This window comes from Euprymna scolopes, chromosome 2 (assembly GCF_053919585.1).
Source record: "Euprymna scolopes isolate OS-2025 chromosome 2, ASM5391958v1, whole genome shotgun sequence".
NCBI classification, from domain to species: domain Eukaryota; kingdom Metazoa; phylum Mollusca; class Cephalopoda; order Sepiida; family Sepiolidae; genus Euprymna; species Euprymna scolopes.
Genome location: NC_136483.1, coordinates 22,333,983 through 22,359,090, shown reverse-complemented (window position 1 = coordinate 22,359,090; position 25,108 = coordinate 22,333,983). Strand labels below are relative to the sequence as shown.

Sequence of the window (25,108 nt, the reverse complement as noted above, 5' to 3'; positions counted from 1 at the left end):
CTTATAACTAATCCCTAATAATTACTGCCTTCCATAATTGTTATCTCACCACGTTTTGGCCAACTAATCCTCCAGCCTTCTTGAGTAGGATTGAAACCGCTATTTTCAGACAATGTTCACCTTAAACTGTAGACTGAACGTCTCTATTTACTGCGTCACGGGCAACCAAGGTCGGATTTTTATGGGTTTATGAATCTAATTTTTGTGTTCTAATTTGACCTTCCATTGTCGGATCGCACCAAGTAGTATTTTATATATATATATATATATATATATATATATATATATATATATATATATAACTTATTTAAAAGGAAAAGAGAAAGATCAATTCCGCTGTTTTTAACGCTATTACTATTGTTGTTATCATTATTATTATTATTATAATCATTATAATTGATATCATTATTATTATCCCCGTCATTGCTACAATAACCGCTATCATTATCTCCATCTGCACTGTCATTAACAGTAATTTTGAATTTAATTTTATCACAACTATTGATAACATTATATTTAATGTTTAATTTTAATGTTTACTTTTAATTTTGCCTTTATTTTTATTTTATTTATTTTGTTTTTCTTAATATCAAATTTTTCTTTTATATTCAATTTTACATTTAATTTATTTTCAACTTTATTATTACTACTATTATTATAATTTTCATTACTATTATCTTCCGTACTATAATAATTACCCCACTATTATTTGGTATATTTTTACTACTCTCATAAGTAGCAATGGTTTCCTTACTCCCCCACTTTAACATCAATATGTATGCTTAACCTTTTACATCAAGTAATACGCACTCATAGTCATTGCCACCCTAATCTCCAACCGCCCCCTTATAATCATACTCCCTATATCATAACAGTAGAAACTTATAAATATATTGCCGCATATTACCTTTCAGTTTTACAACCTTACATAAACCTCCCCGCCCAAATTAATCAAAATTACCCACTCCATAGAAAATAGACACCCCACAAACCGTTAAAATAAATTACCACACAGCAACAATACACCCCTTATTTAACCATAATACATATACCCCTTAATCTCAATACTATGTTAAAGACCATATATATTCTTATATATCATATTATATACAATAAGCTTCTCCTTATTTATTTAGAATTCAATAAAGCTTCCCCGAACATTCTATAATTCCTCTTAATCTTTTTCATCCCTAATGAATCTTACGCTAGACGCCGCATCTCCCCCATGCTACCTAGCACCTTCTTTACTCTTTTGAGGATTCGAAATGCCCTGGCATAAAGAGTCCCTTCAATCACCCAAATTTTGCCTGTATTCCATTAGTCAATAAATGATCCATTCTATATCTACCTATATATAGGTTTGTGCCTTCATTTAATACTCTTGTTGTCCTATTATATATATATATATATATATATATATATATATATATATATATATATATAGTAGCAAAAGTACCCGTCGTTGACTGGTTTCAAGAACATCCTACAGAAAATGGACTGATTTATGAAAGTATGATAGGTTATGAAAAGGAAGGGGTGTAAAGAGATAGCTTCGAATTTGGGGGTATCAAAATCAAAATATAATGCAAGTAAAAATAAAATAGATAAACCCCATAATTTATTATACCATACCTGTTCACACTGAAACACTTATCTTGTGGAATGAAATATTTTTTAGTTTTTTTTTACATAATGCTAATCGATTAATATTAAAATAAATAATATATAATAAATACAGATTCAAGAAACAATGACTGGCGTGACGTCGCATACCCACTCTCTTTCTCTCTCATATATATTACTTTAATATTTGTTTAATCAGCCTTTAAATGTGAAAGCAGGATTTTTTTTATCGCACTTCTTTTCCAGTTCTACTGCTATAAACACTTATATATTATATCTCTTGTTGGTATTTATCTTGAAATACGAATTCAATTATCTAAGGTTTTTTTTTGCTAATATTCAACTTGATGTCTAAATTTTTGTATTTTGGATATGTTTTTTCTTTTTTTTTTTACACGGTGGACACCACCACGGTGGACACCATTTATCAAGGCCCGGAAGCTACTAAGGGATAAGGGTTATTGCAAGTACAGTATGTTAGTGTGGAGATTTATTGAAGTGTTTACTTGAGGTGGCGGTTCATTATGAATTTGTTTATGTTGGACTTGAAGACATCCAGGTTGTAGTCAGGTGGGAAGCAGGCAGATGGAACAGAGTTCCACAAGTGTGCAGTTCTAAGAAAGAAGCTTTGTTTATGGAATCTGCGTTTTGATTTAGGCACAGATAAAGAGTGGGGGGAATTTTTCACAGTGGATTCAGCTAAACGGGTGTTTTTCGTGAAAGATTGGCGAGGGGGGACCAGAGATTGAAGTTCAGACGAGCACCTGCCATGGAAATAACGATAAAACAAGGATAGGCTCGCAACATCTCTTCTGTGGGAGAGAGGTTGCAGGGTAGAGAAAAGGGCATCCCCCACTAAGCCACAAAGTCTATTTTGTACTCTGTCAAGGCAGGATAGACTGTTTTTAGCAGCTCCAGCCCAGATATGGCAGCAGTACTCCATCCTTGGACGTACTTGGCTTTTATATAGATAGAGCGCACCATCGTTCTAATTAAGGATTCGCCCTCTTGGATTTTGTCGTTAAACTGTATCCTATTTTCCAAGAACGTGACCTTGCCGGCTTTTGGAATTATTCTACTGACTCACCCCCCCCCCCATTTAGGAAGTGTTCTGAGATATGCCTTTTGTTTGGTACCCTAAATTTATATCGCAATTTTGACGGGATTTAAACCTACCAATTCTTGTGAAAGAAAACTTTTCTTTAATTACCGACTAAAAGTTTAACATATTTCTATAAAAACTACTATTTACCCCTCTCTTTCTCTATTTCCCCTCCTGTTTTCCTCTACCTCTCTCCAACCCCTCTACCCCAACTATTCCTCTCCAGATGATCCCACACACATTAGACTCTCCTTTATATAATAGATTCCTTGTGGAATTAGCATTTCATTTCCAAATTATTACATAATAACAATGAAAAACAGCCACCCACGTGACGAACCCCCCCCCCCAGTTGATGCTCAGAGAATGAATAAGTTTTTTTTTTTCTACATTTTCATCTAGGGCAAAGCTGATCAAGAATATACAAACTTTGTGGGTGTTTGTTTTGTCGTTTTTTTTTTTACTTTTAGTTGGGCATACAAAATATACACACATACAGACAACTGCTTTTTTATGATATATTAATTTAAGTTCAGATAATGTTAGCTAATGGAGTTTCAAACAATAAAATAGTAATATAATAGTAAAAATAGATAGGTTTTTAAGAGAAACAACGAATCTATTACTAATGAGGATTTAGTATCTGTTTGACTGAAGACAAAGCTATACTATTACTTCTATTAATACATATATACATCTGTGTGTGTGTATGTGTGTGTATGTGTGTATGTATGTGTGTGGGGGGTGAGGGTGTGTGTGTGTGTGTGTGTGTGTGTAATATATAGCATTCCAGTGCAAAATTTAATGGTGCAGTAATGTAGTATTTGTTTTGTTGTCACGAAACCTTCCCAGGCATTACCCTTCCCTTCAGGGAAAATTTTTTTACTATATGTTTGTTTGTAAGGATATATCCTATCAAATATTACCTTCTTTTCTCTATGGAAGGACATTGTAGTATATATGCATTCATCATGTCATTCTTCTGGTATGTGATGAGAGGAAGCATATATTGGCTCGTAATAGTAATGAGCTTCCTTAACATCGTTTTCATAATAATAAACAAAGACATAGGAACTAAATCGATTATTTATATATGTATTAAAATTTTAATTGAATGTATTAAAATTTTAATTGAATGTATTAAATGCTGATGGGATGAATATGAACACGTCAGATTGATATGATTGGCTGGTGTAAGCAATAAATACAGCTTGAAGACATCAAAAATGTCAAATATCTGAAGCCTAAGTATAATATTAGCCTACCGTTCATTACTGTGACTTACTAGATTGTAGTACCCGATTATGTAGCCAAGATCACTCAGCTAATCAAACGAATACATATAGACATATATAAGACATAAAAAAGAAAATATATTTTTACACACACCATAATGAACATGTTAATTTAATAAAGACAAAAAAATGATTTTGCACAGGTAACCAGTATATATAAAATGTTTTATTTAAGCCATTTGTGGCTCATGGTAAGTTTTACATGGATATCATTTGTTTATTTTTTGTTTTTGTTGTTTTTTTTGTTTATTTTTTGTTTTTGTTGTTTCCTTATAATCACCCCTAATAAGGCATATTGTCATTTGGATGTAAGGGGCTAATATTTTAGACCATGCTTAGGAAAGATTAACAATGTTGGTTTACATTTAATTTAGGTCCTGGATATGACTTTAAAATACATCCAGTAGTGAGCCCCCAGCTTGCGGGCTTTGGGGAGTGTGGAGCCACCCTTTAATTGCCATTGCTCCCAGGTCCACTCTGACCAGGAGTGGTAGTACCTGTTAGGGTCCCAACTATGGGTTAAATAGAAACCGACTTGAAAAACAACAAATATATTCTATCAAAATTTTTCTTCAAAATCTTTGGATTCGGCATTAAATAACCTGAAAAGGGTTGATATGGCGTAAAATAACCAATCAACCAACTAACATTTAATTTAAACTTCTGCATATTAGTAAAGAGTGAAAAACAGGAAACAGGAAGGGAATTCCAAAGTCTAGCTGTTTGAGGGAAGAAAATATTAGAGTAGAAGCTTTCTGGCATTTAGGGACATCAACAGTCACGGAGTGTAATTCTAAGCAGGTTTGTCGGGGATATGTACGTCGAGGGGGGCACAAGTGCAATGAGTTCATCAGTGCACATTCTGTTAAAATATAAAACAGGCAGAGAGATAAAAAATTGTGGCGATGGGACAGGGGTTGGAGCTTAATTGACAAAGCGGGACCTATTAGATTGAAGAATCTTTTTTTTTACCCCCTATCTGAGAGGGAGAGACTAGTGGTAGATGCACCAGCCTAGATGTGGCATCTAAACTCCATGCAGGGTCGAGTAGTGGTTTTGTAAAGGTACATGATACTCTCGGGTGTGAATAGTCTTCTAGCACAATAGAGAGAACCCACCTTCTTTGCAGCAGCCTTCGCAATGCCCTCAATGTATTTGTTCCAGTTCATATTTCCTGTGAATGTTAGGTTGAGGAGTTTGAAGGGTAGGGGGAGGAAAAGTATTTTGCTTGCTTATAATTCGCTATGGTAGACTGTGTATGCTTGTTAAAATGGGGATAGCTTTCAAGAATTGGTAAAAAAAATTAAATTAGGAAGAAAATAAAAAAGAGAAAAAGACAAGAAATCCAAATAAGCCCCTAAAGAATGGCAGAAGCTGTGCTGACATATTGGCAGTTGTTCTCAACAGGCGACAACATTCACAAAACGAAATGAAAAGAACACCAATTAGTAAAAGGAAGAAGACATATCTACTTTTGATAATTACTAGTAGGAAGACCCGATATTGCCCGGGATAGATGAGGATCACCACTGATGATGATGTTATCCATCGTTTGTGAAACTGATCCCAATCATGCAATTGTTCTATGAGTTCAGAAATGGCTAATCAGTCCGATTCAAGCTCTAGAATATGTCCTGCATGTGGCTCACCTGATCCTGTAGCAGCCTTTTCTAATATTATATTTCTCTTGTGTTTCAGCAATCGTAGCCCCATTGTGGCTTATGGTATGTCAAAAACATCTGTCTTAGGCCAAGGTTTCCCATGAGTTAGAATACAAACTGAACCATTTGAATAAAACTTTCAGGCTATTCTTGAACCGTTTCTGCTATCCCCTTATGGTTCTTTTTCCTTTGGACAACCCAGCATAAAGGAACAGTTTTGGGCGTTTTGAATCTGACATGTGGCATATATGACCTTCTAAATGAACCTGAAACTGGTGCAGCATGGCGTGTACTGACAGGGTGTTTACTCGGTTTTAAACCATCTGTGTTTACTATCTTGTATTACCACTTCGTTTTCTACAATCTATGAGAGCAGGTCATGTGGAAATGGTTCAGTTCCTTTTCATGTCTGGCATATACGATCCAAACTTTTTTTTTTTTGCTCACATTTACCCCTAACAAGGCATATCATCACTTGGACGTAAGAGGCTACTACTATTTAGGACCATACATAGGACAGATTAACAAGATGTTGGTTTACATTACATTTAAATTTCTGCATATCAGTAGAGCCAGGGAAGCAGGTAGCAGGAAGGAAATTCCAAAGTCTAGCTGTTCGAGGGGAGAAACTATTAGAATAAAAAGCTTTTTGGCATTTAGAGACAACAGTGAATGGGGTGATATTTTATTGCTAAACATCTTTTGGGGGGATATGTGCATTGAGGAGGCACAAATGCAACTAGTTCATTAGAACACATTGCATTAAAATATTTTTAAAACAGGAACGGAAATGTGACATTACAGCGATGGGACAGCATTGTATCATCAGCAAATATACTCATCTCGGACAATATTATCAGGGAGGTCATTTATGAATATCAGGAATAATAGTAGTCCAAGGATTAACTTATGAGGCACTCCTGCATTAATGTTATGCTGCTTGAAAATGGTAAGAATCACAGCTCTGTATATTTCAAGTTTTGTCACCATTATGTACTTTTTCACTATACGTATAACACCATAATACTTTGTTTGTTTTTATTGCCATCCTTCTCTCGTTCTGCCCTCTAATATCTTGTGGAAGAAGCTGAAATGTTGGAAAGCATTCTGAATTAATGTCTTACACATTTCATTAAAATAGGATATACGTATTTAAAGTTTTAAAGGGATTCTGCTTCAATCGGTCACTTGGAGATATAGTCACATAAAAATTCTAGTAAGGTAAATATTTGGTACCATTTCTGTCTTGTTCCCAAAATTTTATACAGATAATTTAAAGTTCATAAAAATAGTATTTGATATCACATGACTTACTGCGATCTCTAGGGATTCCACCATTCCATGAAGGGTTAAATAGCAGAATAGACCCAAGCATAAAAAAATCTAGATTTATTGTAAAATGCAAGTATATTAAAATAAACATATTCTATGTCAAATGAAGTTCGGAGAAATTTATCTTGTTTTAACTCTTGCCATATGTTTTTAAACCAATGTGTATATAATATAATTCATTGATGCTCCTGTGCTGTTTTGTGATCCGAGTTTACTTATACAAGAGGAGTACTTATCTCTTTTCCACAGTGAGAAATGTATGGGAACATGTCTTTCGAACTGATATGTGCTTACACAAATTGCAAACAATTTCAATTACGCACCGGTTACCTGCCCTTGTCGTAATTCCCACTTAAGCCGACAGGCGGCGTTTGTCCTACTTCCTGTTCTACTATATGTCTTTCTTTTTCCATTCGAGGTGCCGACAGGAACACACGTTCTTTCTTATCAAGCTGTGATGTAAACACGCATGCGCTATTTTCCCCGCTGTGTTTTGTTAAGGTAAAGATGAATACTCATGTACAAACTCTCACATGCACAATGAACATTAAGCGCATATTCTATGGGGCTGTTGTAAGCACACAGACAATCATCCAGACACATATATTCACAAGAATATATGCGTGTTGCATCTAAAGGATCCCAATTTAAAACGTAAAATCCACAGCTGCTGACCCTTCGGCAAGTACTTTGACGTGAATAATTATTCCGTGGAATTCTGAATGGTATAATTTCCGCTAGAATAATATTCACAACTGTTTCAGTTTCAAGTTGATACAACACACGAATACAAAGCTCAAACAGACAACTCCCTACAGCACTTTAAAGACACGACAAAAGCACACACACACACAGCGAGGTTGGGTCCGTCAGCGGCCCAACCCAACTCAGCAGCAGTAGTCATGTTCACACAGAACGGGTTAGACTACCTGCCCGACAATGGGCGAACCCAGTAGTAACAGCAGCTGCAGCCACTCGCCATTGACACGCTTGAATCCCAGCAATCCAGCTTCTCAAGCCAGCATGTGTTTTTCGTAGCCACTAGCGATGACCTCGTAGCCGTGCCAATTCAAACATCAACTGGATCCCAACCCTCAGCCTGAGACCTCCTACCACCTTTCAGTTTCTTTACGAAAACTAAACGTGAACAGATTTATATTCGTTCACGACAGTACCCACTGTAGAGGACTAGAGTCTATAAATCCTAGTCCCGTTACAAAAGAAAAATAATGGAACGAATAGAATGAAGGAAACAAAGACTCAATTGCTGGAATAGATAAACATGTCGTTTATTTATTGTTGAAAAAAATGAATGTTTTAGATATGACACGTGTTCATGTCCGCGCGGGTGTAACCATCGTTTGTTGCGGGACTGGTGGTGTAGAAAGAAAAAGGAAATGTGCGTTCATCTCACTATCGTTTGTTCGTGCGTGGGAAGAGAAGTGAGTAATATAGTAGAAATGAGAATGATAGCCCAGCATGTAGACAAAGAAGAGGATAGAAGGTTGACATTAGTTAGCAGTCAGCTACGCGAAGGTATTCTCAGGGACAAGTTGTATATATATATATATATATATATATATATATATATATATATATATGGAGAGAGAGAGAGAGAGATTGATAATGTCAATCCAGTTCATGGAGAGAGAAAGCGTATAAAGTGTACGTAGTGTTTGTTAGCTTTTTGTTCCACATAGTAGCAAGTGGTATGAGGCACGCGCGTGCGCGCGTCTGCCGAAACGGCGGTGGCTGGTGCACCGACCACACAACTCGGAAGGCGAGTTGGAAAAGGAAGATGCTGCTTATTGCTCTTGCTTTTATACTTGTTTCCGGTGGTCTTTTGCGCATGTGTGGATTTCCTTTGAAAGGGGAAGTGACGTCGCCCATGTGTACGTACGTGTGCGCGTATATGTGAGTACATGTGTGTACGTTAGTGTGTGTGTATACACGTGAATGTGAGTGTATGTACGCGAACATTAATATTTGTACGTGTGTGGACGTGTGCGCGTATGTTTGTGTGCGCGTATGTATATGACAAGTAATATGGCTTGAAATGTGAACGCGTGTTTTTGTGTGAGACTAGAAAAGGCTCGCGCACCACTGCGTTTGTAATCTCTTCTTTGCCATTGTCGGTTTTAGTCTTTTTCGCGCCTGTGTGATCTTTTAATTGTAAGCTCGATTGCTACCGACATTCGGCCCCCGCAACATACGCATAACAAACATTCTAACTCCATACGCGTATAAACAATGGGCTCATATCCATAACGGACATTTAACTTCATGCATGATATAAACACACACGCGTATACAGGAACACGCTGTGTATTGTTCAATACTTCTGTGTACATAAATAATCCTTGTATATATGTAAATACGTAACTCTGTTTTAATGCTTTTTCTTTCTTCAAATATACTTTGGTGGCAATTACAATAACGGCATATTTTGTGTACCCATTTCTTGCCTAGAGGAGTATGCGACTACACTCTCTTTATTTCTCTACCTAACAAAAGCGGGCACTATTCGCACGCCACAAGGATGGCTAACGTGTCTCATCCTCTACAGATGTGACAAAAGGATCAGAAAGTAGGGATGAAGAATCAGTGCTCTCCGGGATTAAATACTTTCACTTGCAAAATAAAAAATGTATGAACAGCTCCATCGGCATTGTCTGGTAAGGGTGCCTCAGGAGATTAGCAATAAACTACCGAAAGATCAAGTCCCGATTGCTTAGTTCATTTGTTTTTCATTATTTTTAGACTCTATATATATCAATGTTTGGTTTGTCTTATTATATTTATCTGGTTCCTTGTTGGCTTATCTAATACTGAAATAACGATTGCAAACAATCTGTGCTAAATTAGACATAGAGATGCAGTTCGAATGAATACTAAAAGTAAATAATTCTAATTGCTAACCCCCTTTCTTCGGTTCATTTTCATTCGCTCTTTTCATCACTTCATAAATCTACCAAGTTTTCACATGAATATGTTAAACCAAATATTTTGTAATCGGCTTGAAATCTGTTAAACCTTAAAAAGTAACACATATACGTGAAAGTAATAAGCCAGTGCGAACTTCGAAATTCCTATAAGACCTGGCCAAGAAAATCAGTTTTAGAAGAGATTCTGGGCCCGAGATGGCAAGATGAAAGAACGCAATGACTCACGTATCCAGCCTTTATCAGTTTGCACATATTTACACACTTGCAACAGAGGTAAACGCACACACATACACAATGCCATGCTAACAAATATATTATCAACATATTAACTATTCACTCAACTTTTTTATACAAACACGTGTTGAACTATAAACATTTATCAATATAAAAGTATCTTTTTTATTCTTATTTCTTATATAAAAATGTTTTCTCGTAAAATTTCGTATTTCTCCCTTTTTAGTTGCATGCAAGCGACTCTATAAGTCACTCCGTTAGTCCGTCGGTCGGTCGGTCTGTAACACTTTTGTGCTTGGCCTTTTTGGTTAAGACCAAAAATCTGTTGTTAATAGATGCTCTTCTGAGCTTTTTAAGCTTTTCTTGGCCTTTTGGCAAAGATCAAAGTGTAGTATCCGTTCTTACTACATGCTGTACTTATTTTGATATAAATTGGGGGATAACGTTTCTGTATTAATTTAATGTAAAATGATCACCCACTTTACAACCAGTCAGTCTCAAAGCCATTCAAGTCATTCTCCAAATCATTCAAGTTGTTTTTGAAGGATTCCAGTTATTTTTAAAGCATTCAAGTCATTCTTAAGGTCATTCAATTCATCGTTAAGTTCATTAAAGTCATTCTCAGTCATTTACTTTTTATTTATTTAAGTCATTTCAGCCCATTTTTCGGTCATTTTAGTTTATCTTTAAGAATTTCATGTCAATCCTACATTCACGCATTCATTCATTACACGAGAGCACGCGACTAATGGCTATCAGCCTTGTTCATCCATAAAACTATGTTTTAAGTAGTCATTGTTATCTTTTGACTCTTCTATTAATTTAATGTTTCATTTTATTATGGGTACCTTTATAAATATCCTCCATTTTCTTCCATCACTAAAGCATAACTTTTTACTCTAATTCTTATTAAATGTCGGCATGGTTCTTGGCGATACACAAAGATTCTCCACCATAGCTCCTACCAAAGCCAGGGACCACACGACAGATTTATTGTATGCAAAGTGTTAAATACACATTTAAATAAGCTTTTATTACAAAAAAAAATGAACAACAAATTTGATAATATAAAAATCGATATTATTTCCCTACCAACATTATATTTCTTTTGTGTGATTGTAAAAGGGATGTCATATATTATTTACGATATTGTCTTAACTTTTCCTATGTGCTTTCTCTTTCTTCTTTTGTGCATAAATAAAATATGATTAACAAAAAAGACAGAAGTAGAATTGCTCAACCTACAAGTCTTAACAAGAAACAGGACAAAAATAAGAGATTTATATCAAAATATCTATTAATTATAAAACGGTTTCTTTTATCAATAATTATTGTTGTATAATCTTGTCGAAAATTTTATAAATCTTTATATAAAATCGTATTTCTGTCAGTTCGTTTGTTTACAATAAGATTCATATATACAAAAGGTACATTACTTACCTATTTCATTTATTTCTATATATAGTATTATTCTTGCAAAATGTACGGTCAAGAGGTAATTTGCATATTACACTAGGGAAAATCGATTTTACTAAATAGCTGTTTATAGTGAGAGAATTATTTGAAGTGTTCTATTTAAGATTGTTATTTAAAGTTGATTTATATTGATAATATATTTAATTCATTTTTAATTATTATTACCGACATCCATTTTTTAGAAACCGGTTTAGAGTTATTTCCTTTAACTATTATATAAGTTTCAAACGTCGGTTTGTGTGTTTGTTCCTATATCGGCTAAAAACTTTTGTCAGCTGAATCGGACATGTTTGAACCCAGTACCATCTGAAAGAACGATCCATCGGGCGCATAATATCTGAGAATTATAAAAAACGATTAATTCTGTAGTGGTAAACTAAACCATTTCTTGCAAGGGGGTCACTTTTCGCGACGCCATTTTTTGGAAATCACATAAGCGTTTATGTTTATTAACGTTATTTTTTCAGGGTCATGATGTCATAAGTCGTCATGGTACGTTTGGCTAAAGCGTTTTCCAATTAACTTTTTCCTTTCTTTTCCTCTTTCGCATTTCAGGTTCAAGCCTGCCTACACGGCTAATTTTTATTATTTTTTTTACGGGCACTTGTTGCTACTTCAATCGATACAAAAGTTGTTTTGATTCATTTTTGGGAGAGGGGTCCAAGTCGTCAACTACTTCTTCCGTTCTTTTCTGGAGGGGGGTGCTCAATATCCTTAGTATAGCAGCTCTTTCCAAACCGAATTTCATGTCCACCCGGGTAACGCTGGGTATCGATGATAGTATATATGTACTATTATATGTAAGAAACTTTGTGTGTGTAAGAAGTCATTCTCTATAGACTCAGCAATGACTCGACCGATTTTTATGAAATTTCACACGAATGTACTTTATGTATCTGACACTGTTCTTAGAAAGGTATTGTATGGGAATGTCTTCGATAAGTATAGATAATCGAAAAAATCCAATGAAAGAAGGAACAGGCGATTTTAAACAAGGCTAACGCCTTATACAACCTCACATCACAAATGCATTTGAGAAGTTTTATTACCACATAAGCAGAAAGGCCAGGCATATAAAATCAACAGTAAGTTCTTTGATATAACAGGAGAACGTTCGAAATGAATGTTTCTGTTTAAGGCACAATTGAACCATGATACTTGACTTTTTCAATTTACACTAAAATTCAAGCCGTTAATATAAAAAAAATAATGTAATAAAACCAACAGTAGGTTCTCTACAGTGCAATGTAAACAACAATGTATTGTGAACTAGAACAGTGCGGAGAAGGATGTTTAGCTTCTTCTTGGTACACTGCAATGGGTTCACAACTAGAGCAGGCAACCAATCGAGAATTGAAAATAGGTGATTTCATCGATTTTGATGAAATATAGGAGTGTGAAACATACGTTGATCATAATCTATCCCAAGCAATGTTGCGTCTCTTTGCTAGTATATATATATATATATATATATATATATATATATATATATATATATAAGTTACTTTATATGTGTGTATGTGAGGTTTTTCACTATGGACTCCAAAACAGCTACATAGATTCTTTTGGAAATTTCGTACTTTTTGTGCCTGGGAGTGTTCTTGCGTAGGTTTTGCATCAGAATCGATAAGTATTAATTTTGACTGAAGTTAACACTCTTGTCTGCCTAACATTGCAAGTGCATTTGAGAAGTTTTATCGCCACACAAGCAGAAAGCCTGGCATATAAAAATCAATGGTAGGTTCTGTGATAAGACAGGGGCGCATTCAAAATGAATATTTCTGTTTAGAGCACAACTGAACTATGACATTTGACTTTTGCATTTTAAACCTTAATTCAAGTCATTACATAAAAATAATTTCATAAAATCAACAGAAGTTTGTGCACAGTCCGTCAAGTCCATAGTAGCTGGCAAATAACGAACAGGGTCCTGAATAGAAGTGTGTGCTCCATCTCAACCATCATAAATGGACCTGAGGCAATCTTTTCAGCATAAAAAAGCCAACTCTTAGCCAAAAAACAACTCCATACAACAGATTTTTCTGTATGAACGTTGTTCCTTTTCTTAGGAAGAGGACATTTAAACATCCTAATAATATAAAGTCTTCTCTCTTTCCTACTTATAAAATATTTATTTAACACTACGTGGACTTTCGAATCTTATCTTTATACTCATGGGCGTGTTCATTTACTAACACCCTTTTCTTTTATTCTCTATTTATATGTGAACGAATCCGATTCAAGTTGTTTACGAGAGGCGTTCCAAAAATAATGACTCCTATTTCTATTCCACCAGAGGGGATGGCAAAGTGCATTGTTATGATGATTGAACGTATGCATTCATGACCTGAAAGTTTCATATTTATGCTGCAGATATTGCGAACGTAAGATACGTAAAAAACAGCCCTTGTCATGGATGTGCGTCAGAAGCATTGAGAATAGTGGTGACTATGTGGAAAAATAAATTACGAAGCACAAAAAGTTTTCTCGTGGTAATGCTCCCATCTTTGTAGCTTTTCAACTTTTTGGATAAAAAATAGGTTTTAATTTGGAACGACTCTTATACCTGTTAGAATGAGATTTTATCTATTTATTCTAGATTATTTTTCTTTTAAATGAATGATCCAGAAAATTATCTAATCCTGTTTTAATTTGTTCCATTTATAAAAAAAAATCAAATTAAATCGTATCAACGATCTTGAATAATACCGATTCAAGCAACTTCCGGTTTTTAGGCCAACACATAATAATATCCGAGGAATTAAACATATTTTAATGAAAATAATCATTTACAGAGAATTTATTTTTAATAAATATATTTATTTACAGAAAATATACACAAAAATAATACTGAAATTAAAATATTTTTTAATATAATAAATTAAGATGGAAAATTAAATGAACGAATATTTACTTAAAGGTAAAATAATAATTATTTTTTAAATAAAATAAATTAATGAAAAATATAGTGTGGTTTTCAGATTAAGTAACACAGTTACTTCCGTCGAGTTTCAAAACCGGAAGTCGTTGGAGCGAATAAAATATATCACCATAAAATCTGTCAGTGAGACGATCATAATATTAACTTAATCAAGTCATCGCTTGTTGTGTATGGCATGATACGTCATAGGAAACAGACGGTGTTAGTCAATTTAGTAACCTCCATCTAATTAATTTCCGCGGTTTCGTTTATTTCAATTCTGTCTTCAATAATATTCATAAACGAAATTTATTAAAATAAATGTTATTTACTTTTAAGAATTTTTCATATAATTTTTTCAAATAAATATTTATTTACAAACCTTTTTAAATGTTTATTTACAGACATATTTTCACAGAAATAATCTACATTAAATAGAACACATGGATTTTTCACCGGTAATATTTTTTTCAAATAAACAAAAAAGACGCAAATAAACAATTAAAAAAACAATTTACGAATATTCTTATTTATTATATTTAAAAGCAATATTTTCAATCAAAATATGTGCGAAAAGTAAATGAAACAAACAAGAAATCGTGGAACGTAATAGATTAAATAAACATCTATTTGAAGAAAAAATGTTTGCGGATATTCTCATTTATTATCTTTCAAGACAATATTGCAATAAAACTAACAATCGTTGAATGTAATTGGGCGGTTTGAAAAAAATCATAAACATCGTTTTTTTTATTTTTCTACTAGCGAGGGGTACCCGGCGTTGCCCGGGTGTTTTTCGGGGTATGTGAAAAAATCCCGAAAATGTGAAAATAACAGGCGCCCGTGAAAAAAAAAACGAAGCCTTCACGACGCACAGTTGGAAAATAGTAAAGTGTTAAAAAAAAAACAGGTGCGCGTTTTTTATTGACGTGACGGCGATAGGTATTCAGCAGTAAGCATTTTGTGCGGGACAGTTTTGAATGAGGTGAATAAATCGGTGTGTTTGTTTTAAAAACCCCGCTCTCTGTTTATTAGGAGGAGCGAAATGAAAGCTACAGTCTGATATGACGAAGTCGATATTGAACAAACGTTACTTAGCTCTCTTGAGACAACTGGCTTTCGGCCTGTCCCGGAGGGCGCGCAGGCAAGTGGCCTTCGGCCTGTGATTAGAGTAGAGTTTCGCTTTTTTTTAAACCGAAAATCGAATGTAACGCGTGCCGATGCGGGAAATGTCGAATAATTAACGTTTGAAAGTCAATAAAATTAAATAGACAGGCGAGCTCCGTGGATAACTCTGAGATATTACAATTTATAGATTATATAAAAAGTTTTAAGAAGTTGTGGACCGAGCAAGCGCTTCTCTGAAAGAAGCCTTTTGTGGACATCAAGGAAAAGCGTACGTACGTACATACATACATACATACATACATACATTTTCGCTTTTATATATATATAGATAACGTGTCATGATGTAGACAAGAAGAAATAGCTCACGTGATCCTTATCGAAGCCTCGTTTTGGAAATTCCTTCAAATATTTAAACCATAACAAATGATGTGAATCGCGTGCGAACGGAACTTGTAAATGTGTGACCTTTCAAATTACAATTCTAAATTACTGTCAACTGTGAGCGTCGCATTTTAAAAAAAGAAAGGAAAAGAGGAACAAGAATGGAAAGAATGAAACAAAACGAAAAAGGAAAGGCGTATGACAAAGCCGTTGATGCTGGGAGCAGTAACAACATATGCAACTGACCAAGCCAGCTGCACAAAGCGACGTCACATATAAAAGGACATAGCTGTTCGGCAAAGCACGTGTTAGGTGGCGAGACGTGACGAAAAAAACACGCGTTCAAGACACGTGAGTGACGTCATAGCCGAGACGAGACGTTACATGCGGTCAGAGAAGGAGAAATGAACTTTTTAAATATTTAGAAAAAAATTGCAGTGTTGGAAATACTAGATATAAAGGCTTTTGTTAAAAAAAGAAAGAGTCGCGTTTGTTTTCCTTTCTTCTCTTTCCTTGCGACGAAGTCTACAACATGTTTAGTCCGTTAAAATGTAACGACACAGAAAAAAAAAAAAAATTTTTTAAGTATTACAAGCCGGTGACGTAACATGCAAATTAACTATCTTGTTTTTCTCTGCCATGCCAAGTATGCTATGAAAATTTTACTAACATTTCTCGGCGCTTATTGACTTTTATCCTAAAGTTAAAAAAATAATTGCACAAAAGCTTTATTATATGTGTACCAATTAAGTTTTAAAAAGGCTGTACACAAGAATTTGCGCAAATTCATCTAGTATATTTGTTTTTATAAAATAAAATAAAATTTGATTGGTAAACGATTTCTAGCCGGTATTATGATGATGATTGTGTGTTGAATTATGTCGCTTTGCTGTTGACCTTAATAATGGCGGTTGAGACATGTTACCATTAAAATCTGAAAAAAGTATTTTTTCTTGTTTAAAAAAATACTTGATTAATTTGAGCAAATTTTGCATTGTATTTTTAAAACGTAATTACATGAACAATGTTAGGCCATTTTTTACTATCAGTTTTTAATAGTGGAGTAAAGCGATAGGTGTATCAGAATTTTTGTAGGAATTTTTGACACCCCTAACACGAAACTGCGAATAAAATATAAAAATCTCGTAATTTCTCTGTTAAAAGTGGGTTATTTATTTTCTTTATGGATTATACTTCCAAAATAAACTATTAAAGTTGTTTTAAAAGTAATAGAAATATTTTTTTTAAACAGTAATGAATTTTCCGAACTCAATATTTTTCTATTGATTCTATTTTTACGATATTTTCAGGGTCAATGTGAAATTTTATGTTCTTTCCAATAAACCGAATATAATATTTTAGACAAACGTTTTTATTCAAATTCACGCCCCCCATTTTCAAGTTTCTATTAAAAAGTAAATAATTAATTTACTCACAAATTGAAGAGAAAAGGCCAATAAATAATATATTCAAATTAAAAAAACAAAAAACAAAAAAAACGTAGTGTTTTTTAGAATTTTACCTGTAAAGTTTGAAGTTTAAAACCTTTTTTTTTAAACCACGTTATTTGTTTTTTTTGTTTTTTTAATGGAACCTTGGTCCTTGATCCTTTAATTGAAACAAATTAGGGCCTGAATTACATTTTTCGAGGAGTTATAAGCTTGGAAAGACAGGGGGTCGAATAATTCACGCCTCCCATTTTTAAATGTCTATTAAAAAGTAAATAATTAATTTATGTACCAAAGTCTTATATATCACAAATTGAAGAGAAAAGGTCAATAAATTATATATTCAAATTAAAAAAAAAGAACGTTTTTTTAGAAATTTACCTGTAAAGTCCACGTTGTTTTTTTTTTTTGTTTTTTTGTTTTTAATGAAACCTTTGTCTTTGCTCCTTTAATTGAAAAAAAAAGTTAGGGCTTGAATTACATTTTTCGAAGAGTTATAAGCTTGGAAAGATGGGGTGGAATTATTCACTATTTTCACGAAGTTTCTGCTACACCTAGTAAAGCGGGAGCATGTTAAGATAGAGTCGTCAGATCGATTTTTAATAGGTCGTTTAAAGCAAAAACAATATTACGTACTTAATTATTATGTCGACAATAGTAATATATCCAAAAATTACGAAAATTCACGGAGTAGAACAGCTATTGTGTTTTTAGAGAAAACTACGCAAAAGACTCTGCAGAATTTGCGTTTCAAGTTATGTCCCCTGTGCATGCACTCTCCACTGTCTACTTTAAAGCATCTAAAAATATATAATTTTACCCAATTTTCCGTAATAATTATATTTAACTATAAATAAAGTTTTACACGATGAACTTTCGTAATTTATGAATATATTATTATTTTCGACGTGACAATTATACGTCATATTGTTTTTGATTAAACTGACACATTATTTTTTCATAATCCATCTGTCGACCATTTTAACAAGCGCTAGAAAACCTGTAGACATTAAATGCTATTTTGTCGGTATAATAAGCAAAAATAGAAAATGATGCAATTGCGATATGAGGCAGGTCAAATAAATCTGTTTGGTTGAAATGATCATTAGCATCGCAGATAAGAATATTAGAGAAATCAGAGTTAATTTCGGTCCAGTCGAACCCGGCCTTTCATGTTGGCAATTATGTCGGGGTGTGGGGCAGCGAGTCGTGACGTCAGCCTTTCAGAAGAGGGTGGAAGATTACAACACTTGTGCGAGTGTAGAGTGGACGGTAATGAAGGCAATAGGGAGGCGGCGCTAGCTCAGGCCAGGCGTCACGCATCGGTGCCCATTGAAAAGCACTTTATTCTTTTTATAACCGTTAGTCAAAGACTGTTCAAGTATATTACGACTCAATCAACCATTTACTTTATATACATAGTGTCCAGACACACATCGACCAAATACCAAAATCAGACAGTGTGTGTAAATGGGGGTTATGGATACGTCTGTCATCACACATACACGCTAACTGACACTAACGGCGTCACTAGGAAGTTTTCTTCTTTTTTTTTTCTTTTTCGACTCCTTTCTGAAATTTAAATCGCATAAATGAGTTCGAAATGGTTCTTTTTATTACATGCACACACACACACACACACACACATATATATATATATATATATATATATATATATATATATATATATATATAGTGAGAGAGAGAGAGGGAGTGAGAGAGAGAGGGGGAGAACACAAATTTACGATTGTAAAATTATATTTTACATGAATTTATTCTCCGACAAAATACTCAAATAAGACATTAAAATTTCCTTAGTTTTCTTATAATGACGTTGTGTCCGAATTTAACTTAGTAACAGCCAAATTAGACGTATTTAAATACTAGAATCTGTAAAAACCAATTACATAACAATAAGACAAGGATGAAGAAGAGGAAGCAAACCCCACTTGAAATAATTATAAACTGTTATTTAAAGAGGGAAAAATAAATTGAAAGGAGGGGGAGAAAAAATAATAAACCGTATAAAAGACTGTATTTTGACTGCCAAAAAATGTCCCCTTTTTGGCGAACCTTAAAGGTTCTAGTAACAATTTAGGAGCGAGAAAGAATAGAATTAAAAAATAAGAAAAGATTAAGAAAGAGGCAAAACTTTGAGGTAAGAATAGTGTTTTTTAGAAGAAAGGATAATTTGTACGGATTTTTTTTGGAAAGAATTGTCATTCCAGCTTGCGATAACATAAAAATAAAAAATGTCTTGTTTGATTTTCTTTTTCTTTTTTTTTTTCGAATAAATCTGCATCTTCTTCAACGTTTTTTATTCATATTTGTCGGCTTTTACTTGGGGAACAACACATTACTTGACCTGATGTAGCTTCGACAGCTTAGTCGAACAAAAAATTATTAGAGAAGGCTCTTTCCTCTTGCTGCCCCATTGAAGATTATACACTTTCCTTTTCGCTTCGAATATTTCCTAAGGAACAAGCAAATTATTGTTGTTTGCATCGTCACTTTTTCACTCGTCTGAGGTTTAACATTTTTACTTATTTCTTTTCCTCTAGACAGGACTTTTGACTTGACTTTTTAAGATTTTTCTGTCTTAACTCAGCCGGCATTTTTCTCTTCATTTTCGTCGCCTATACGAAAATTTAACTGACGAAATAGAACTTTCATCTAGAGCCTCCTGGTGTCTCGCCACGATAGGTTACTATATCCAGGTCCGATATTTCAAACAACGACCTTTCACTCCCAAAGGCCAAGGCATCAACTGCCTTTTTTCACTTCCATGTGCATATGTATATATATATTAAAAAGTTTGACTTGTGTCCAGGTAACATACATCTATATTTTCCAGTGTTTAGGCACAAAATTGGAGGAGCAATTTGGTAGAGTCTGTAAAGGTCAATTCTTTCAACTTTTATCTCTGTCAGCCAAATCTTCGACCCCAAATGAATTAAAACGCTTGCTGCATGTCTGAATACCCCTTATGTAAAATTTAAAATGTTAAGACCCAAAATTGGCTGAATAGTTTGCTAGAGACCGCAAAGGAAAAATCTCTTGAACTTTGACCCCTTGGCAGCCAAATTTTCGGCCAAAAACCGATTGAAAAGCTTGCCCTATATCTAAATACATAAACTGTATGTAAAATTTCAAATGTTTAGACCGACAATTAGCTGGGTAATTTAGTAGAGTCAGCAGAAGTCAAATTTTCAAACTTTGACCCCAATTTTGAGACTTAACATTTATTTTTTGGGGCTCAAACAAATTAAAAAGTTTGATCCATATCCAAGCAACCTACATTTTAAATTTCAAGTGTTTAGACCGAAAATTGGCGAAGGAGTTTGGTAAAGTTTTCAAAGGTCAAATCGTTGAACTTTCACCCCTTGGCAGCCAAATTTTTGACTCCTTGAAAGCCAAATTTCTGGCAGTAAACCGATCAAAAAGATTTTCCCAAATCTCACTACTCCTTATGTCAAATCTCGAATCTCTAGACTGAAAATTGACAGAGTTATTTGGTAGGGAAATGTACAGAGACACACACTTTCACATATACATAGATATAGCATTTCAGCCCGGCGTTGACCGGGTGTTTGGAGGTGTGTGTTGAAAAAAAAAGTGGTAGTAGGAAAGCAGGCTTGAACCCGTACCACAAAGGAGGAAAAGAATGGGGGAAAAACGTGGCGTCTTTGCTGTTACGACCACCGCTAAACCGGAAGTGATGTAGCTTTTAATTAAGGCTAGACAATCGAAAGGAGAGGATGACTTTCGAAAATATCGATGAAAAAAGCAACCCTCCCTATAGAAAAGTTCCCAGTTGAAGGTGGAGATGATAATGATTTTAGCCAATTTTTCGATATTTGTCGTCTGAAAGGTCGACCTTCAAAACGATACAGATCTAGTAAAAATCCGTCGCCTCTGTCGAAAGTTTTGGGCAGACATACATACATACATACATACATACATACATACATTTATATATTGGTAGCTCAAATTTTCGATCCAAACCGATGAAAAAGCTTGCCCTATCTCTTAATACTCTTTATGTAAAATTTCAAATGTTTAGACCAGAAACTGTCTGGGTAATTTGATAGAGACCGAAGCGGTTAATTTTTAAAAAAATTTGACCCCTATTATGACCCCTTTACATTTATTGTTTTGGGCTCAAATCAAGTTATTAAGTTAGATCCATATCCAAGGAACCTATATCCAAAATTTCCAGTGTTTAGACTCAAAATTGACGGAGGAGCTTGGTAGAGTTCTCAAAGGTCAAATCGTTGAATTTTGACCCCTTAACAGCCAAATTTCTGGGCGAACACCGATCAAAGATTTTTCCAAATCTCAGTACCCTGTTTATTAAATTTCGAGTCTGTAGACTGAAAATTGAGAGTTACTGTTTGGGGCAATGTACATAAACACACAGACACTTTCACTTTTATAGATATTCTAGCATTTTAGCCCGGCGTTGCCCGGGTGTTTGGAGGTGTATGTTGAAAAAAAAAAAAAGCAGTCAATTTTTTTTAACTTTGACCCCTATTATGACCCCTGAACATTTATTGTCTTGCGCTCAAATCAAGTTATTTAGATCCACGTACAAGGAACCTATACCTAAAATTTCTAGTGTTTAGACCCAAAGATGTCGGAGGAGTTTGATAGAGTTCTCAAAGGTCAAATCGTTGAACTTAACAGCCAAATTTCTGGGCGAACACCGATCAAAGATTTTCCCAATTCTCAGTACCCTTTATATCAAATTTCGAGTCTGTAGACTGAAAATTGACAGAGTTATTGCGTAAGGAAATGTACACAGACACACACAGAAACGTTCAATTTTATAGATATATAGATAGATAGATTCTTCACAACTTACTCTCTCTTTTTTTCTCTCTAAGTATATTTTATATAATGAAAAAAAAAAACAGTTTGCCACACTAATTCCTTCTTATAAAAACTTAAATTTATCTTTCTTTTTCTTTTTTTCTTTTAGTGGGGGGTTATTTAAACAAACTGGGCCACAGCAATGCGTGGCCGGGTTCGGCTGGTTAAAAATAAAGCAGCTGAAACTGATTACCCCCTCCTCTGCTAGTTAACTGACCAGATTAATATCCCAAAGTTTGAATGATAGATTGCTCTACTCTGATTAGATGTGTTTTATTGTTTTTTGAGCAGTGTGTGTGTATGTGTGTGTATATCTTTATCCCTCTGTCCGTTAAGGTTTTTCTCGGGAACTACGCGGCTAATCCACGTGAAATTGTGAATAGACCTTATTTATAATAAGTTGTAGCGATCTAAATATTATTCTATCCGCTTGATGCACAGTAAGGGATTAATAAGCATTAATATGAACTACTCACCACAATACCATATGTACTCTTACTTTTCTCGGAAACTATTGGTCCGATCTGACTGAAAATTTGTATAAACCTTTGCAATACAATGCAGAAAATTAAGTATTAATGTATCTGTTTGATGCACAATTGGAGATGAATAGGTATTTATAGGTAGTTCATGCAAAAATGAGCAACAAATGTCATTATATTCAAGCATCAATTTGATATAAGGCACGCATTCTAAGTCACCATTCAGAATGAAATAAAGAATTTTGAAATAGATCGCGTTGATAGCTTAAAGAAGATAAGATCAAGGAGAAAGCTGTGATCGATCTAACCAACAATTATTGCTGACACACCTGGCTTTTGTTCCATTTGCAGTCTCATCTGCAAATCACTCGCTGGACGGAAATTTCGCAATCGCAATAAGGATTCGAATTGATTTTATTTTTAGATATTCATTCATCGAAATTAACGAGGATAGTCCATCATTATATGTATATATATATATATTTGGATACGTCTGATTGAATACGACGAAGTTATTCATTTTCCGATCTACTTGAATATCTTTTCCATTTGCCGAGTGGTCTTTTTAATTTCGGCAGGCATCTATATAGAATAGCGCCCAAAAATCTATCGGTGCACCCGAAAGCACTCAAGAAAAATATGGCCGAACAACAACTTTTGGACGCCATTCTATATAATATGCCTGCCAAAATTAAAGAGACCGCTCGGCAAATGGAAAAGATATCCAGAAAGATCGGAAAAAGCAATAACTCTGTCGTGTTCAATCAGACATGCCTAATTAATGACTTGCTGCCCAAATATATATATTATATATATATATACCTGTCGGTCCTGGATATGACCTTAAACTATATCCGATGGTAAGACCCCAGTTTGCGGGCTTTGGGGAGTGTGGAGCCACTCTTTAATTGACATTGTGCCCAGGGCCAATCTGACCTGGAGTGGTAGTACCTGTTAGGGTCCCAACTATGGGTTAAATAGAAACCAACTTAAAAAAAAACAAATATACTCTATTGAAAAATTGTTCTTCAGAATCACTGGATTCGACATTAAATAACCTGAAAAGGGTTGATATGCCGTAAAACAAAAACAAACAGACAAACAAACAAATAATATACACCTGTCATCTCGTTTTTTAAAAGATGGTAAGAAATGATTTGCTGAAATGTTATTATTTCTATTGGCCGGTTTAACGTAAAATATTTTCCTGTAAAAATTATTCTTCTTATTTATAAGAGAGAAAAGGCTATTTTTAAGATGGGATTTTCTCGATTTACGATACTTATCAGTTGAATTTCTCTAGAAAGCCTATCTAAGAACTTGGTATTGTGTTAAATTTGCAAAAGATAAGCTCAGCCGTTTCGCTACTCATAAGGAACTCACATACAAAGGGACATATAATAGTCAATGTTTTTGTTCAGTCTCGAAAGTCAAAGGATACTCTCGTAGGGGTAGCTGTGCTTGTAATTGGGATGCAAGGGTTGCGCAATCTCCAACCACACCTCTCCTGAATCGGCACTGTTTGAGCCAAGTGGCAAGACGACTGGAAACAATGCCGAGATAAACGGAGAGCACATACATGTACCTGGAAATCCCAAATGACCACCCATTTAGTACTGACCAGGTTCAACGCTGCTTAACTTCGGTGATCCAGTGGGAACCTGTGTGTCAATGTGATTATGCTGTATGAGACTATCAATAGAGATTTAAATGATTTATTTTGAACCTAATTGATTATTTGATATATTTTCGAATTTAATTGACTTTTCAGGCTTTAATCAAATCAGATCGCAGTTTGTTTAGACCTTTAAAGCGTATAACTTTATTAATCATATTTAACTAACTTTTTGGATTTAAAGTTTATTCATTAACATTTCGGATTCAGATTTTAGATTTTGGACCTCACGGAATACAACTTCAGTAATTAATGATTACGGTTTTTACTTTCACTATTTTATTATTTTTGATTTTATTAAAAAAAAGATCTTTTCACATATTTTCTAATTCATGCAAATCATTTTTTTTTTACTAATGTTTATCCTCTCATGAAAAAAGTCTATCTTTGAAACTGTAATTGTTAAGGAATTTTCTTGATTATAATTCGTTGTTTGAATCTTTGATGGATTAATAAATACTAGCAGGGCCCATGGAAATTCCACGGAATAAAAAATATATTTAATCAACAAATATGTTTTTATAAAGCTGATAT

General features: G+C 34.3%; 1 pseudogene; it reads left to right on the top strand.

Moving 5' to 3' along the window:
* The first annotated feature begins 10,547 nt into the window (after positions 1–10,547).
* Positions 10,548–10,673, top strand: LOC145243483 (U2 spliceosomal RNA; annotated as a pseudogene).
* Positions 10,674–25,108: the final 14,435 nt, after the last annotated feature.